Source organism: Dendrobates tinctorius, unplaced genomic scaffold (genome assembly GCF_039654945.1).
Source record: "Dendrobates tinctorius isolate UK_male_01 unplaced genomic scaffold, ASM3965494v1 ptg000019l, whole genome shotgun sequence".
Taxonomy (NCBI): domain Eukaryota; kingdom Metazoa; phylum Chordata; class Amphibia; order Anura; family Dendrobatidae; genus Dendrobates; species Dendrobates tinctorius.
In genome coordinates this window covers 3,853,903-3,872,265 of record NW_027361687.1, presented here as the reverse complement: position 1 = coordinate 3,872,265, position 18,363 = coordinate 3,853,903, and positions in this window count along the sequence as shown.

Below are 18,363 nucleotides of genomic sequence, written 5' to 3'. Positions count from 1 at the left end.
CACCCCTAATTCCAACCCTAACCCTAATTCTAACCCTAACCCTAATGGTAAAATGAAAATATATTTTCTTTATTTCATTAGATTTCCCTAACTAAGGGGGTGATAAAGGGGGTATAAACTATTTTTTTTTATTTGATCACTGTGATAGGGTTTATCACAGTGATCAAAATGTACGTTGAATGATTAAATGGAATCTGCCGGCCGGCAGATTCAACGGCTGCACTGCGCATGCGCCCGCCATTTTCTTTCCGAAAGAAGATGGCGGCGCCCACCGGAAGATACAGGAGGGCCCAAGGACCTCTGGGAGTGGACCCTATTTCTCTCTCCTCTGATGTGCGATTACATCAGAGGAGAAAGTAAATCCAAAATCGCAACTTTTTTTTCTTTGCGGTCGCTGCTATATGGTTAATAGCGGGGTCGGTAAAAACTGACAGGAATCATGTTCTCTGTGGTCTCGGCTACCCCCTGTTAGCCGAGACCTGGGAGAAAATCTGACTCTGGGGGCGCTATAAAATTTTTCCACAGCTGTGGTTTAAGTACCCTTAACAACGACCGCCGATACGCATTTTAACGGCGGTAAAGGGGTTAATAAAAAATAGTTATTTTTACACTGCACATTTATCATTTAATGATAATCATTCTGTATCAACAGGCTGCAGATCTCCAGATGAACCAAATGCTCGTTAGGCGAATTTAATTATATTTTTGTGCTGCCCAAAAATAATCATCATTGCATTATCCTGTGTAAACCACACTCACTGCTGAGAATATTTGCAACATATGCACTTTGAATGATTTATCACTGATTGTTCAGTTTTCATCTAAAGCGGAGTCTGGCAGTGTTAACAGGCCATTAAACAACTGCCGACCGGCGCTTCACGCAGTGTAATCAGACCTTTAGACAACCATACCAATTAGATATTACTATTATATTAGTATATTATATACTATTCGAGCTCCATTCTTACAAACATGACTGATATAGAAGAGTTAATATCTTTATAATTTCTATATATTTTTAGCATTATTAACTAGTCTCATAGTTTATATTTTGTGTAATTATTTTCTTAAGTATTTGGTTTAATATTTTCTTATCTCATATGCAAAGGCTCTGAGAAACTGTGAGAAAGACGACATAATATCGAAAATTCTTATAACGGGGCAGCGGGCGGAAATTTCCAATGGGAACTATATTTGTCTGTAAATGATATAAGAAATCTGCTCTTGGGGTAATAAACAGAATTGTTTTGCTCACAAATGGTGGGCATTTCTTTTCTCTGAGCGCCAGTGATGATATGGCCGAGTCCCACAATTCGGCCTCACTGGTGATCCCGTAATTGGACTTGGAGTCAGAACAAACAGCTACAACATGACCAATCCCTGAAAAGGCTAAAAACGTAATATTCTTGCCATGGAAATATGCCCTTTTGGCTAAATAATTAAGAAATCCCCTTCTTGTTTATTTACAAAATTTGATGGTCATAGACACAAAAGGGTCAGCAGTTGCTTATAACTTATTATACCCTTATAAAACCCTTCTAAATATACATGAAAAATAAGTGTACAAATCCTCCTCACCTCATTCTACCATAGTGGATGTATAGAAAACAATCTAGCCTTCTCACCCCAGCAAAAAATGAATAGAATATGTACACCGAAATTAATTGTGTGAATGAGCCTTACCACAACAAGAATTAGCATATTACCCTGTGAAGAAACCACAGTGGCGAAACACTGAGTTGGGCCTCTGAGCTCATCACAAGCATGGAGAAGCACCAAACTTATTTAGTTGAGTATGCCTCTTAATGAAATTGTTGCCTTGTACTCCAGCAAAACTGATGTAGTGTGAGTCACTCTTAATGAATTGGCCCAATTGTATATTTGAAACAATAAGAAAAGTTCCATGACCATAGATGGAAGGCTGTGGTGTCCTGACCAATCATAAGGATAAAAAATAATCTGTTTCTTGACAAAGCAAAACAAAGTTGGCCAGCCTTTTAGATGTAAAATATCACCAATTCATTAGTACAGTTTAAAAGATTCCAGGTACGCTAAAAATATTGTATCGGGGCAAAAACTGACGCTTTTTGGACATAGGAATGTCCTTAGTCGTGGTCATGGTTTTTGACCTGACGCGATATTTTTTATATTTAGCTGTTTTAATTGATTTGGAAGTTTTAAAAAGGGGAGAAGTGAGGAGGGAAATGTAAGGTCTGACGCAATATTTTTAACGTACGTGTAATCTTTTAAACCGTACTAATAAATTGGTGATGTATTACATCCAAATGGTTGGATACCTTGGTTAGCTTTGCATCTCAAGCCCAGCACTAGCTTCTACTTCACTGCCAATCTACATGGCCTGGTGAACTTGTAGTTTGTGCCTATTCTGATTCTTGCTGTTTTACCCCTTTTAGGGGCCTGTTACACATAGCGATATCGCTAGCAATATCGCTGTAACGTCACCGATTTGTGACGTAGCAGCGATATTGCTAGCGATATCGCTATGTCTGATACTTACCTCCGACCGGCTCCCCCGCTGCTCATCGCTGGTCGCGCGAGAACGTCCTGGATCATTTCTCGTCGGCCACTTCCTGCTGGGCTTCCTGCTGTGGCGACGAGTGACGTGTGGACGTGTGCGGGAGGACTATCAGGATCGCTGCGTCTGACAGGTAAGTAGCGACCCCCGCTATGTCGCTGGTAAGATCTGCCTGTGTGGCAGCTCACGAGCGACCACTTAGGCCTCTTTCACACATCAGTTTTTCGCCGTCAGGCGTGATCCGGCTTTTTTTTGTAAAACCGGATCCGGCGAAATGCAATGCCGGATCCAGTTTTTCCCCAATGACTTGCATTAGCGCCGGATCGTGCAGGATGGCATTGCGTTTCATCCGTTTTTTCCGGATCCGGCTACTTGTCTCGTTCCGGCGCCTGGAAAAAACGACTACTGTAACGTTTTTTGTCTCCGGCGAAAAAGCCGGAAGCGCCGGATCCGACACTTCCGGCTTTTTGCCACAATGAAAGTCTATGGGCGCCGGAATGCGCCGGATCCAGAAAAAGACGGATCCAGCCACCGGATCTGTTTTTTTAAGTCTGCGCATGCTCAGATCCAATTGGCCAGCCCCAGGAAACAGCTATAACCTGCTAGACGGATCCGGCAGAAAAACGGATCCGTTTCTACAGTTCTCCAAAATTTATGCCGGATCCGTTTTTCTAAAAATAGTCGGATCCTGCCTGATGGCAAAAAACTGATGTGTGAAAGTAGCCTTAGCGATGCACCAGCGATCCATATCGTTGTCGGGATCGTTGGTGCATCGCTAAGTGTAATGGTACCCTTACACTTAGCCTCAGAGATTACAATCTTCAAGAAACCAGCTTTACATGATAAGGAGAGAAGTTGTCAGAAAAGGAATAGGTGAACTCTTTACAAGAACATCCCACTTCCACAGGATTGCATTGTCTTATGGTATAATTAGGATTAATATGTAGGAAATAATAGTAATTACACACTTGGCAATCTCCATCTTAGTTTTAGAGAGCAAAATAAACATTGAGCACAAGCTGTCAGTCTCGTCTACATTTTTTTTTGCTAAGAGCAATTATTACCACATATTTATCAAATGCAAAAAAAGGAAAAATATTCAGGAGGAAAATTCACATTTTCCTCTTGGTTGCCACTACCCAACAAACCACCTGTCTGTTGCTTGGTGGAGATAATTGATCCAGAAACGCGCTGTGCCGTATGCACTAGCATGAGCGCAGACATCTGGGCAGGCTTAATGGCCTTCTCTTGGCATATCAATAATCTATGTGGGATAGCGTCATGTTGAGAGTAGGAATACTTTTCACAGCGGTGAGTTTTTGCACATTGCTTTCCTAAAGGATTTTTATTGTATTTGCCAAGTCAAGAAATAGCAGAAACAGACGAGCCGAACAGTCAGTAATTAATTGTGATGTAAACCAGCAATAACTGCAGGCATTTTTCGGAGACATGCATTGCATAGACTACTATTAATTTCAGTGGTCAACGTGTGATGTTTCAATTCCCCTGCCGAGACCTCTAAACGGAACAGACAAATGGAACAGAAGTGGGAAGGTAAGCTTAGAGAGTTAGTAAAAATGTTTTTTCAATACAAATAAACTTTTTACCTACAAGAGAAACTCGTAAACACAAGCAACACATGGGCACACTTACACACATACTGTACAAACCCATACACAATCAAATATTAACACATACTCCGAAATATTCACACATAATCTTGACGGCATAGTCACACATATACAGGTGTATTCACACATACAAATTAGAGATGAGCAAATAAATGAGATTGGTATTAATTCTACTTGAATTTAAAAAAAGAACACATTTACCAAAATGCATATTTTTTATAATTCGCTTTTGTGCGGAATCAGCAAAATTAGGGCCACTGATCACCATTTTATGAGCCAAAATGAAACATCAAAAGGTTAACAAATAAACAAATCTTTACACTCATAACACCGCTCACCTCTTCAGCCCCTGCTGCTCACCTCCACACGACTAGCCCTCGCCTCATCTTCTGATCCCCTGCCTCTCGCTATGGCATCTTCTTTAGGCTTCTCGCATTGTGACGGACTTTCAAGTGTCATGGCGCCTACAAAGGTTTTGCTCATATGCACAGAAGGTCAAAGCACCTTCAGAAGTAATGACATCAGAAGTAATGATGTCATTATGTGGCGTCCTTGAGGGTTCAGTCGCCACAGAGGTACTGCACCTCCTCCTGAGGTGTGGTACCCCACCATCCAGGTAAGGTGGAGACACCTGACCACACTCCAACACCTGCATCCCACACAACATAGAAGTGTAGCAAAGCACCTTAGGTGGCTCCCTGCTTGGAACATGAAGAGTGCTGGGAGGTGGGTGTAGCTTAGTCTGTGGATCGCCCGCCAGTGCAGTGGGGTACTCGGTACCAGGCCGGTATCTCAGAGGGAAGTGTCACAGTAGCGGTGACCCGGTCCTCGGCCCTGGGCGTCCATGTAAAAGGGGTTAAGAGTGACTGGTTAAAGTTTATGAGTGGATGATACGTGACGCCATCTGTGGTGTTCGGCAATGAAGATGTTAAGCCGACACTGCAGACAGATCCTCTGGGACAGATGGTGTGGAGCAGCAATGATGTTGTAGCCCTCTACAGGCAAGGCTGCAGTCCCAGGCAGACTAGATGAAGAGGATAGGTGTTGAGGTGGTGGGTGTAGTGTCTGGCACAGAGATGTAGTAGTGCTGGAGAGTTTGCAGGTAGAAGACAAGGACACAACAGGGTGAAGTTTCTTTTACCTTCACTTTGCTTGGTAAATGCAGTCCAGAATTCCAGATTACAGATGGAACAGAGGCTGGCCGGCCTGGAAGCAACTTAGGAATTTCTCTATCACATGGGTTGTGTAGTCTCCTTTCTAGCGCTTATCTTAGGTACTTGCAGTACTGTATTACACTGAAGTTCCACTTGCTTGTTCTCATTTAGAACTCCCTCGTTTGGCAGACAGCTGTAGCCTTCTTCTTCTTCTGGCTCACCCGTTGCTGTTGTGCCTCCGAGTCTTATGTGGGAACAGAGCATTTACAGCTTCCTATTCCTCTGGTTTCTGCTGCAGGAACATCAGTATCTATACAACCTTGGAGACCGGGCTCCAGATCATGCGCTATAGCTAGAAGTGAGCACTCAACTCTGCTCAATCTTCCTGCTCCTCTCCTCCACATCCACACACGTTGCCCTCCTCACACGGACTCCTAATTTTCCCTTCCTGACCCCCAGAGAGTAGCTCTTCCCCCAATTTTGGTTCAGAGCTCCCTCTGCTGGCCTGGAATGAAAACTGTGTTGTGACTATCAGAGAGACCCTTTATTGCTTCCAAGCATGACATCCCACTCCCTAGGAGGAAGGTAATGCCATTGTGGCGACCATACTCCTGGGGGCACCACATTCCCTCTAGTGCAATTCAGTTCTCCCGGATTGAAGAAAACATGCAAAAGCATATTAACAAATGAACAACTGTAAATGTAACAAGATTTCAAAAAATGAAAAATCATAAAAACCAAAGCTCAAAAATAGTCCTTGTGATGATTAGTCCATGCGTCAATATCCATGGTCCAATTCCTCAGCAAGTTGGTAACTATATACAAGATTGTTTTGATGGACAATTGGGTCACAGGACTATGTGTGGCCAAAACTAACTGAGATTGTTCAAAAGTTCTTACAGAGTGTCTGTAGGCACATAAGCTTGAAAAGTTGCATATTTACATTTTACCATTTACATAATTTATTTATATACGAAACCTTATGGGTGGTACACCTTGGGTACTAAGTACAGACCTACGTAGCACTGGATGCCTTGTGTTAACTACTGGTGTAGTGTGTGTTGTACTGGCCACACTACTGGTGGTTCTGCATAGCACAGGAATACTAGATTTCCTTGGACCACTTCTACTCACTGTGGGCATGACAGATTCACCACTGGCAGGGTGAGAATTCTCTTGTTCCACTGCTGGTGTAGCATCCGCTGCTTGTACTTGCTGGTTTTCAGGGTGGTCTTGAGTCACTTCTTCTTGCACTACCAGTTGGGGAAAGGTCAAAACTGGCACCACTATGGCTTGATTCGCTCTAGCCCAATTTGCAGGGAATTCTCCGAGTACAGTACTGACCTTTTATTCTTCTTCCTCTATGGGCTGAAGGTTGGTTTGCTCTTCCATTCTGTCCTTTAGTTGTTCAGGGCACAATTTCAGATGATCCCTCTACTCTGCTGATGAGGTTTCTCCTCCATCCTTACTGATAAGGCACACTTTGGTGTTGTCAAAGTTTGATGGAAGGACGGTGTAGGGTTCAGCTTCCCATTGGTCATCCAATTTATGCATCCTTCTTTTCATTTTTAGGACTTGTTCTCCTGGTGACAAGGGAACTGCAAGTGCATGTTGATTGTAGTTCTTCTCCTGCTTTCGTCTCGCCTGAGCTAGACTCTTTTCTACACACTCTTGTACTCTTCGGTATTGCTGCTGCCGCTCTGTATCCAAGTCAGCATCTGGTGATGTCACCTCAGGTGTAAGGACTCCCATATACCAATCAATAGGCAAATTGCCAGGCCTCGCTCTCATTAGGTAGGCTGGAGTGCAGTTGGTGGAATTCACAGGTATGTGATTGTAGAGGTCAACCAGATCAGGCAACTTCTCTGGCCACAGATTCCTCTGTTCCAAAGGCAAGGTCTTCAGTAGATCGATCACCACCTGATTCATCTTTTCACACATGCCATTGGTCTGTGGATGGTACGGTGTTGTCCTGATCTTCTTGCAACCGCACAAGTTACAGAATTCCTGGAACACTTCTGCCTCAAAAGCTGGACCTTGATCTGTAAGCACTCGCTCGGGATATCCGTGTGGTCAACAAAAGTGCTGTTAGAATGCTCTGGCTGCTGTCCTGGCTGTTTGATCCTTGACAGGCACGACTACCAGGAATCTCAAGTAGTGGTCAACGATGGTAAGAGCATAAACGTAGCCTGAACGGCTGGGACCAGCTTCACATGGTCCAGGGTGACCAACTCGAGTGGCTGTTTGTTTATTACTGGCTGCAAAGGAGCTCACTGGCTGTTACGGTCCTTCCTGCGCAGGTTGCATTGTCCACACTCCCGGCACCAATATTCAATGGCCTTCCTCATTCCAGCCCAGTAGAATCTCTCCCGGAGCAAGGCCTCCAACTTCTTCCATCCGAAGTGTCCAGCTCCATTGTGGTATGCTTCCAAGACCATTGAGGCCTCCCTCTTTGGGACTACCACATGCCAGACCAGTTCATGAGTGCGGGCATTGATACTCCTCCGACACAGCTTTCCCTCATAGATGAACAGCCGGCCTCTTTCCTTCCACAACTGCTGAGTTTCTTCAGGAGCATCTGGATCTGGGCGTGAGTCAGCTTGTGACAGTAGCTCCTTTACCAGGCGGACTGCGGGGTCGCTATCCTGCGTTTCTGCCCAGTCATGATGGGGCAATGGATTTATGGTGGCCTCTTTCACGATAGACAGTCTGTTTCTCACTCCTTGGGCACGTTGGGCTGCAACTGGCTGGTGGAAGGCACGTAACTCTATTTCTTCGAGTGCCTCAGGGTCTTCTCCTGCATCTGGCAGATTAGGCATTCTGGACAGCGCATCAGCATTGGCATTCTTGTGCCCTGCTTGGTACTTGATGGTGAATTCATAGTTAGACAGCCGGGCCATCCATCGCTGCTCCAGTGCACCTAGTTTTACAGTTTCCAAGTGAGTCAACGGGTTGTTGTCCGTGAAGATGGTAAACTTGGCAGATGCTAGGTAATGCTTGAATCATTCAGTCACAGCCCAGACTATGGCGAGGAACTCCAGTTTGAAGGAACTGTAGTTGTCAGGGTTCCTTTCAGTGGGATGAAGCTTCCTGCTGGCGTAGGAGATCACTCTTTCTTTGCGATTTTGTTCCTGGGCCGTAATGCTCCCAGTCCCATGTTGCTGGCATCAGTATACAGAACAAATGGCTGGTCATAATCTGGGTAGGCCAGAACTTCATCTCTTGTGAGAGCCATCTTCAGTCGAGTGAAGGACCTCTCCAGTTCCTCATTCCTTTCGAATGTAGTACTCATCTTCCTGGCTTTCTTGGGCTTGCCCACCAGAAGATTTTGCATAGGGGTGGCTATCTCAGTGAAACCTTTGATGAACTTTCAGTAGTAGCCTACCAACCTGAGGAATTGACATACCTCATGGAGGTTGCTGGGTTTCTGCCAGTCCCGGATGACAGTGACTTTGTTTGGATCCGGTGCCCCACCTTCTGCACTCACTACATGACCGAGGTACAGTACCTTGGGCTTCAGGAGGTGGCATTTGGATGGCTTCACTTTCAGGCCAAAGTTGGAAAAGGCTTCAAACACCTCAGCCAGGTGCTTCAGATGGTCTTCATAAGTCTTGGAGAAAACAATGACATCATCGAGGTACAACAGGACTGTCTCGAAGTTCTTGTGTCCAAGACAGCACTCAATTAACCATTGAAATGTCCCAGGGGCGGTACAGAGCCCGAACGGCATGTAGTTGAACTCGCCCTACTGGTGTGGTAAATGCTGTTTTCTCCTTGTCTGCCTCTGCCATGGGAACCTGCCAATACCCACTAGTGAGATCTAAGGTGGAAAAATAGTTAGCAGTTTTAAGTGCAGCTAATGACTCTTCAATTCTGGGTAATAGGTAGGCATCCTTATGTGTAATGCTGTTAATTTTGTGGTAATCAACACACATTCTCATGGTACCATCTTTCTTTTTCACAAAGACTATTGGAGCTGCCATGGGCTACAACTGTCTCTGATCACCCCAGCTTCCTTCATTTCCCACAACATACTTTTGGCCCATTGATATTGTGTTGGGGGTATAGGACGGTACCTTTCTTTAATGGGGGGATGATCTCCAGTGGGGATATGGTGTTGAAACCCTTTTGCCTTCCCAAAGTCTAGAGGGTGTTTACTGAATACCCGCTCATACTCCTGAGTCACTCGGTAAACCCCACTCTTTTGGTATGAAGGGATGGAGTCAGTCCCCTCCAGCAGCTTCTGACACCACTCCTCCAGCTGCTTTACAGAGCCATTGTCCTCCACCTGGTTGGATGAGACCAAGGGCTCTGCTGCCCGTATTGCATTGTTACTGACAGTAAGCAGCTTAGCAACTGTGGCATACCGAGGTATTGTGGCCTCCTCTTCCCCACAATTCAAGAGGCGTACAGGTACTCTCCCTTTGCGGACATCGACTACCCCTCTGGCTGTCAGGACAGTGGGCCGGCTATCAGAGTACACTGGCTCTACCAATGCTTGGTAATCTTTTCCTCTGAGGCCTATGGCTGCCCAACACCAAATTAACATTTCACACCTGGGGGGTATCACAATGGGGAAAGGATCACTCACTCTGACGCTGCCAATTTCTCTGCCAGACAGTTCTGCCAGCTGTCTTTGCATCAGGGCCTTGATCTCCTTCTGCAGGACTCGTTGTTCACTGGAACCAGCAGTCTCAGCCACCTGTTGCAACAAAACAATAACCTCGGCAAGACAATATTCAATCACATTAGTACCTAAGGTCATCATTGGATTACATTCTCGTCGATCAATGTCTACAACTATCAGACCTTGAGATTTTAACTCTACTCGCCCCACTTTAATGGTAATCTCTTTACATCCTACTTGCGGCAAAGACTGACCATTGCTGGCAACTACTGTGAGTTCATCACTTGAGCCGCGAGTAAATTCAGAGTCAGCCCAATACCGCTTGTAAAGGATATATGGCAAAGTTGTCACCTGCGAGCCAGTGTCCAGCAAAGCGTTCATGGGGATCCCGTCAATCACCACTGGGAGGATCGGTCGCCCTCCAACATACTTGGCTCGCCAGTTCTTTGGGCCTTGTGGTCTTACTCCTGGGGGTTGGCCCTCTGCCCCAGGGGTTGCTCGTTTAAATAACAGAATCTTGCGATGTGGCCTACCTTGCAGCAGCGACGACAGATGGGACGTCCGTCCTGGTCATAGCGATCGTTGTCTCTCCCTCAGCTTGGCGGCATCCTCTTCTTCCGTAGCCACGGGACATCCTCTGGACTGGAGGCCAGCTGGTTCTTCTCCTTTGAGGACACCTGCATGGACTGCACAGTTTTGGCAAGTGCAGCCATATTTTTGGTCAGCTCTTGGACCTGAAGGAGCAGCTCTGTAGATGGATCATTATCCAGAGTCTGTGCATCAGCCCCCACAAGGCTGGGAGGGAAACATGCTGCTTCTTGGTGGTATGTGATCGCTGGGCGCCTAGGGGGTGCTGGACGGCTGACATTTGGTTCATGACGCACCCGAATAGCCCTGTCTTTGAAATCTGCAAAGTCTAGGTCAGGGTTTTGTAGGGCTATGATGCGCAGCTGTGCTCTGTGGGTACTGGAAAGGAGGCCGTCAATAAATTGCTCCTTTAACAGTCTGTCTCAATCTTTCACACTGTCTGGGTCAATCTGCTTTATGGCTCGCAGCGCCACCTGCAGGTTAAGAGCATAGTCTCGTATACTGTTCTGCGCTCTCTGCTTACACCCAAAGAATCTCATTTTTATTTCAGCTGCAGTGCGAGTGTCAAAGGTGCTTAGCTTAGCCAGGATCTTTTTAACAGTCTCTTTATCAGTGTCCTGCCAGGCTTTTACTTCCCTTTGCACTGCACCAGTTAGCTGCCCAATAAAGATGTTCACTTTTTGGTTTTCAGACAGAGGATATACCTCAAACAAGCTGCACAGTCTCTCTTTAAATTCACTCAGGGTATGTGACTCCCCTGAGTGCTGCGGTAGCCAGGCTGCTTCCGGTATATAGGGCATGGACAGCGGCATTATGGGGACTGCTGTGGTGGGCGCTGATTCTTGCGGTGCTTTGGAGGCAGCGCTGGCTGCTTGATTCTGCGGTGCCATTGGAGCCGCAGCTGCACTGGCCCCTGCATCTTGCGGCGCTGTGGGGGGTGCGGTGGCGTCCACCGCTGCATCTGCTCTTGCCTCAGACATTCTCATCCCCCCTAGTTAACGTTGGCCAGGCCCTGGGTTGCTCTGGTTTACCGGCTGGGGCTTAGCAGGTTGGATGATCAGGGGGACGCCGGGGCTGCAGGCTTCTGCTTCTCACTTCCTGCGCGCTGGTCCCTTCCCGCGCAGCACTTCACTTTTTCGTGCTCTTCGGCTGGCTCTGCCCACGATGGCCCGCCCCTGTTGCTTCCCACGTGCGCCAAGCGGCGAGGTAATGGCGGCAACTGCACAAATAGTCTATGGCACACAACACAGTCTCTGGCACTCAGGACCCGGGGACACCGGACTCCGTAAATCCTGTTTGTGACGCCAAAATGGATCACCCGCCAGGGCAGTGGGGTACTCTATACCGGGCCGGTTTCTCAAAGGGAAGTGTCACAGTAGCGGTGACCCGGTCCGTGGCCCTTTACGTCCATGTAAAAGGGGTTAAGTGTAGCTGGTTCAAGTTTATGAGTGGATGATACGTGACGCCACGTGTGATGTTCGGCAATGAAGATGTTAACACTAGGACTACTGGACTCGTGACCCCGCCTAGAACTACTGAAAGGAGTCATTTTGACTCCTTGCTTGTTTTCGTTTATTTTTAGAGTTTCATTTGTGGTTATTTATTAATAATTATATTTTTTGTAATGTATTATTATTGTGAGATTCAACAGTAATGCTTTTGATTGTTTTTTTTCTGCTTTTCTTATTTTTCTACAGAAAATAACAATAATTATAATAGACGTTTTTCAAACATTTTTTTTTATTCAAGTGCACACATATAAACAACAACTGAAGAACAAAAAGCAGAGAAAGTCTTAGTTACTCACCGGTTAACGGTATTTTTCGGAGTCCATGACAGCACCACCTGAGAGAGGGGATCTGCCCTTCAGGAACAGGAAACATACAGATACAAAAGGGCGGCACCTCTCCCACGCATCAGTTGGATTACAGAGCACAGAGGACCACAATGGTTAATAGCATAACTTATATACAATACTATACACGACTATTTAAATTACCCGTGTACGTATAAGAGGAAGGAGTGCACACCCAAAATAGACTAAAAGGGAGGGAATATATGGGTGCTGTCATGGACTCCGAAAAATACCGTTAACCGGTGAGTAACTAAGACTTTATCGGCCGTCCATGACAGCACCACCTGAGAGAATTACAGAGAGTAATAACTATTTAGGGAGGGACTACAGCCTGCAGCACCCTTATACCAAAAGAGAGGTCTGTGGAAGCACCCAGGTCTAGCCTATAATGACTATAAAAGGTGCTCGGAGAGGACCAAGTAGCCGCCTTACATATCTGGTCGATGGAGACTTCTGATCTCTTGGCTCACGAGGTCGCCATGGCTCTGGTGGAATGCGCCCTCAGCTTCCCAGGTGGCGACCTGCCTTTTGAAGTGTATGCTACAGAAATTGCTTCTCTAATCCACCTGGCTAGTGTATTTTTTGACACTCTACAACCTTTCCTAGGGCCTTGGTGGGAAATAAATAGGGCATTATCTTTCTTCCAAGGATCGGTAGCTGCCAGATATTCTATGAGGCATTTCCTAACATCCAGGGTATGTAGTTTTTCTTCCTTCTCATTAGCTGGATTAGGGAGGAAGGATGGAAGGACTATTTCCTGAGTCCTATGAAAGTTAGAAACCACTTTAGGTAAGTACGCCGGATCAGGTCTGAGTATTACCCGTCCTAACCTGTATATAAGGAGGGCGCCTAAATAATGCCTGGATGTCGCTTACTCTGCGAGCTGAGGTTAGAGCTACCAGGAAGGCTACTTTGAGGGACAGATTTTTAATGGAAGCTGATGAAATAGGTTCGAATGGAGCTTCCGTCATGGCCGTAAGGACTAGATTCAAGTCCCATGGCATGAATCTATCCTTCACTACTGGCCTGGACCTACCTGCTGCCTTAATGAACCTACTGATCCAGTAATTACCTGCGATGTTGCAGCTAAAGAGAGCCCCCAAAGCTGATACTTGTACTTTAAGAGTACTAGTGGAAAGTCCCATATCCAAACCTTTCTGAAGAAACTCTAAGATCTGATTTATTGGAGTTGAACCCCCAGCAACTATTTCAGAGCGCTGCAGGAACTTCTAGCATAGATCTTGGTAGTAATGGCCTTCCTATTCTTAAGTAGGGTGTTAATCAAGTCTGGGGAGAAGTTTTTTTCTTTTAAGAGTGCCCGCTCAAACTCCACGCCGTCTGATGTAGGCCAGCCACCTGAGGGTGGAAGACTGGGCCGTGGGATACGAGATCCGGGATGTCCGAAAGAACCCAAGGATCGGACACCGACATGGTCCTGAGGCATGAGAACCGTGCCCTCCTGGGCAAAAATGGAGCAATAACTATGACCCTTGCTCTGTCTCTCTTGATTTTTCTCAACACCAAGGGTAGTAGCGAGGGAAGGCGTATGCTAGCCTGAAGTCCCGCTTTATCAGAAAGGCATCTACCGCCAGGGGGTTCTCTCTGGGATTTAGGGAGCAGAATAGTCTTAATTTCCTTGGTGGCGAAGAGATCTACCTCTGGCTGTCTCCATTTTTGTATAATCAGGTCGAAGATCGAATTGTTTAGGGACCATTCTCCTTGTTTTAGTAGGTTGCGGCATTTATGTCAACAGGACAAGGGATTCCCAGCCAGTCTCCCATGCCGGTACTGGCCCGGCCTCAAGCTGCTTAACGGCTGCGCTCTGACGAGGGCATGCACATTCAGCTTAGAATGGCTGTTCTGCTAGTTGGAACAACCGTTCTGCCACATTCCTCAGGGGTTTGGAACGAGTCCCACCTTGGTGGTTGACATAAGCCACTGTGACCTGATTGTCGGAGAACACTCGCACATGATGGCCCTGCAGATACATAAGTAACTTCTTAGCTGCCTGCTCTACTGCTGTCAGTTCTTTTCAAATTAGATGACATTTTTATCTGGTGATGGTCCCATAGGCCCTGGACTAGGACTTCACCCATATGAGCTCCCCAACCGGAAGGGCTAGCATCCGTAGTGACTATGGGGGATATGTCACACTCCCAGGGAACCCCTCTGGACAAATTATCCTTTTCTAGCCACCACTCTAGGGACTCCCTTGTGCTTCGGGACAAGGTTAGCTGGCCCTCCAAGTAACCTCCAAGGATTTTTTGATGCAGTAAGACCTCCCCTGTAGTGTTCTTAAATGAAACTGGGCCCACTGGACCGCCGGATACAGGAGGAAAGGGAACCCAGAAGGGACATGGCTTTCTTGAGGGACATGGTGGGGTTATTGGCAGCGTTTAGGATCTGATAGTGTAGGCGAACAAGCTTCTCCAGAGGCAGCCTGTTTCTCTGAATCTAGAATCAGGCCTAAAAATTGCTGAATTCTCATTGGCTGTAACCGAGATTTTTTGATATTAAGCAGCCAACCTAACCGCTCTAGGGCCGACATTGCCCTCTGTAGCTGTTCCTTACAATGTTTTGCCGTTTTCCCTATAATCAGGAAGTCATCTAAGTAGGGGACTACTAGAATGTTAGATTCACGTAGATGGGCCATAACTTCCTTCCACCACTTTAGTAAACACCCGGGGAGCGACTGCCACCCCAAAGGGGAGGGCCGCATATTGGAAATGTTCAACTGACCCATTTAACTGAACCGCTACTCTGAGGAAGCGCTGATGGGCTGTATGAATGGGTATATGGTAGTATGCATCTTTTAAATCTAACACCACCATAAAGCAGTTTTGAAACAACTTTATTGTTGAATTGATTGTTTCCATTTTGAACGGCCGTATAACCAAGAAATCGTTTGAGGGACTTGAGATTAATTATAGTCCTAAAGGAGCCGTCTGGCTTGCGGACCAGGAACAGAGGGGAGTAGAAACCTTTCCCCCTTTCTCCCTCTGGAACCATAGTCAGGACTTTCTTGTGGCAAAGCTCATGAACCTCGGCCTCCAGGGCAGCTTGTTCTGATGTGGAAGACCTGAGAGGGGTGACCTTAAATTGATCTAGGGGAACCCGGGTGAACTCTAGTTGTAAACCCGCAGCTATCACCCCCAGTATCCAGTTGCTGCTAGAGATCAGCGACCAGGCTGGGTAGAAGGCAGCTAGTCTCCCCCCACAGCATCTAGTCATTGGGGCGGTTTTTTAGTGTCACGCGATGGACATTCCTGGCGCCCCCCTCCTCCGAACATGAAACCTGTACTCTCCTTCTTTTGTCGTCCCATCTGCCCTGATCTCTGGACGGCCTTCTATGGAAATATCCTTTCCTGGTGAAGGGGCGTCTATAAGAAGGATTCGGGAGGCTGGGGAACTTCTTTTTATCGTTCCCGGCTTTCTCTAAAAGTTCGTCCAGGATGGGGCCAAACAGATATTCCCCTCATATGGAATGGAGCAGAGTCGTGACCTGGCCTGGATATCTCCTGGCCAGCATTTTAACCAGAGGGCCCTTCGAGCTGCGTTTGATAACCCAGCTGATCTAGCCGCCATCCTTGCCGAGTCTGCTGAGGCATCAGCCAAGAAAGCCGCAGCACTCTGGATGATCGGTAGAGTTTTCCGACTGGATGCTCTTGGGGCTCCGTCCTTCAGATGGGAATCTAGTTGATCTAGCCAGACCCTCACGGATCTGGCTATACAAGTGGCAGCTATCGCTGGTCTTAGGGCGCATGCTGACATCTCCCATGTTCCCTTTAGAAAGGAATCCGCTTTTTTATCCAGCGGGTCTTTTAAGGAGGCCATATCATCGAACGGTATGGAGGACTTTTTGGAGGCTTTGGCTACTGCCGCGTCCAGCTTAGGGGCCTTATCCCATCTGTTTACCACTGGGTCATCAAATGGGTACCTCCGTTTGAAGGCAGGTGGTAAGGAGCCCCTTTTTTCGGGTCTCTTCCATTCCCTTTCTATCAGGCTCTGGACCTTATCATTTAATGGAAAAGCTTTGTGTTTCCTGGGATCTAGACCTCCGAACATTACCTGTGCCGAAAGCTCTGCTTTGAGTCTGCTACTGCCATGGTGGACCTTATTGCTTTAACTAGCTTGTCCATCTGGTCTAATGGAAAGCAGAATCGGCTTGAGTCTTCATCCGAAGAGGATGATGAAGTGGAGGCCGGGGAATCCGAGGAGTAATTGTTCCTAGGGGCAGCTGAGGACTCCGACCCTGAGAAACTAAATTCTCTCCCCCTAGAAGAGTCCCTTTTAGATAGGGCTTTCATCTCTGTCCCTGTAAGGATGGGGGAGAGTGCAAGGGCCTGTCTATGCCTGGCCCCCGTCCCCTTCCAACCCCTACCGTCTGTCGCACACATGGCTGACATAGTCTTTTGGGGTGGCCGTCTGGTAAGGGGCAACTACAGAGCGCACATTCCCTGTGCTTCTGTTTTACCGTAGCTTTCCTCCCCTGCGAAACCAGCATAAGGGAACACTGCATCAGGGTACATTCACGGAGATCTCTTACCCATGCAGATGAGGCAGGTACCGGATCACGGAGGGAGGCAGGGGGAATCCTTTAGACTGGAGGAACTTCTGCGGCTCTGCTCACTCGTCCGCTTCCACTCGTATGAGGCTTCACCGAGGCCTCCTTCTGTGGGTGCTCCTGCACGTCCTGCTGCTCTATGGGGGTTCTGTCATCCATCGCTGGGCCTTCAGAAGCACCCCGGCAGCATCACCTCCTGCCCTTTAAGGCCTCCCAGTAACCGGTCAGCAGGGCACTGGCGCGGCACCTCCCCCAGGAACCCTCCCGCGACCTTCCCCCGCATGAACCGTCCCCCCCACCGCCTCGGGTACCGCGCGTCCCCCCGGATCGCCGCGCACACGCGGCGCACACTAGGAAGGCGGCCGGCACCAGACTTCCGGTTTTGGCGTTCCCGGCCCCGCCCCTTCCACTGCGTCACTTCCGCCGCGCGTCAGAGGCCGCGGGAGCGCGCGGAAAGGAGCCGGCACGGCGCCCCCGGCTCCGGTATGCCCGCCGCCCCCATGCGCGCCAGCCTGCGCTCGGCGACCGGACGCAACCGCCGACCCGGCCGGAGGGGGTTTGAGACCGGACCCCGGGGGAAAACGCATCAGGAGGGGCCTGCATACATACCTGGTGCCCGCATTCTGGAGACGGCTGTCCACCGGACCCTTTGCTCCGCCTGCTCTAACCACTGCCGTGGCGACCTACCCGGCCCCACCGTGGCGCTTCCAGGTACCCCGAGCTTGACCGAGGTAGGAGATCCCCCCGCTACCTGAGTCGGTCAGCCGGCCTGGGAATCCCTCGACGACTCCATGATGGACGATCTGAAGGAAGTCTCGTCCTCTAGGAACAGGAAAACAACTGATGCGTGGGAGAGGTGCCGCCCTTTTGTATCTGTAGGTTTCCTGTTCCTGAAGGGCGGATCCCCTCTCTCAGGTGGTGCTGTCATGGACGACCGATAAAATGTAGGTGGAGGAGCATAAAAATGAAAATATGGCGCAGAATTCACCTTCTAAACATTTGGTGTTTCGCATTTTAGGCATTGCCTTTGATTTATGGCAGTACATTGCCCACACAAAGACTTACCACAAGTCTTACAATTGCCGACAGATCTATTTTTCTTGCACTTTTCTTTGATCTGGCAAAATTTTGTTTGAACCATCACTTCTGAGCATGTAGAAACTTGGGACGTGGAACCCTTTTCCCTATCTGTGACATAAGGACCACTCAACTCTCTCACAAGCGTTTGCAAAAATGCCTTGCGTGACATTTTTGGGTGGGTAATCTCCTTGAATATTATCCATGCATTTATACCCGCAAAGTCTAAGGCATTTTCAAATGCATGAACAGGCCATCTCCTTGTGCATGTTCGTGTGGTATATTTTCGTGCCATCTGATCCACTACATCTACTCCATATTTTGTTTCATT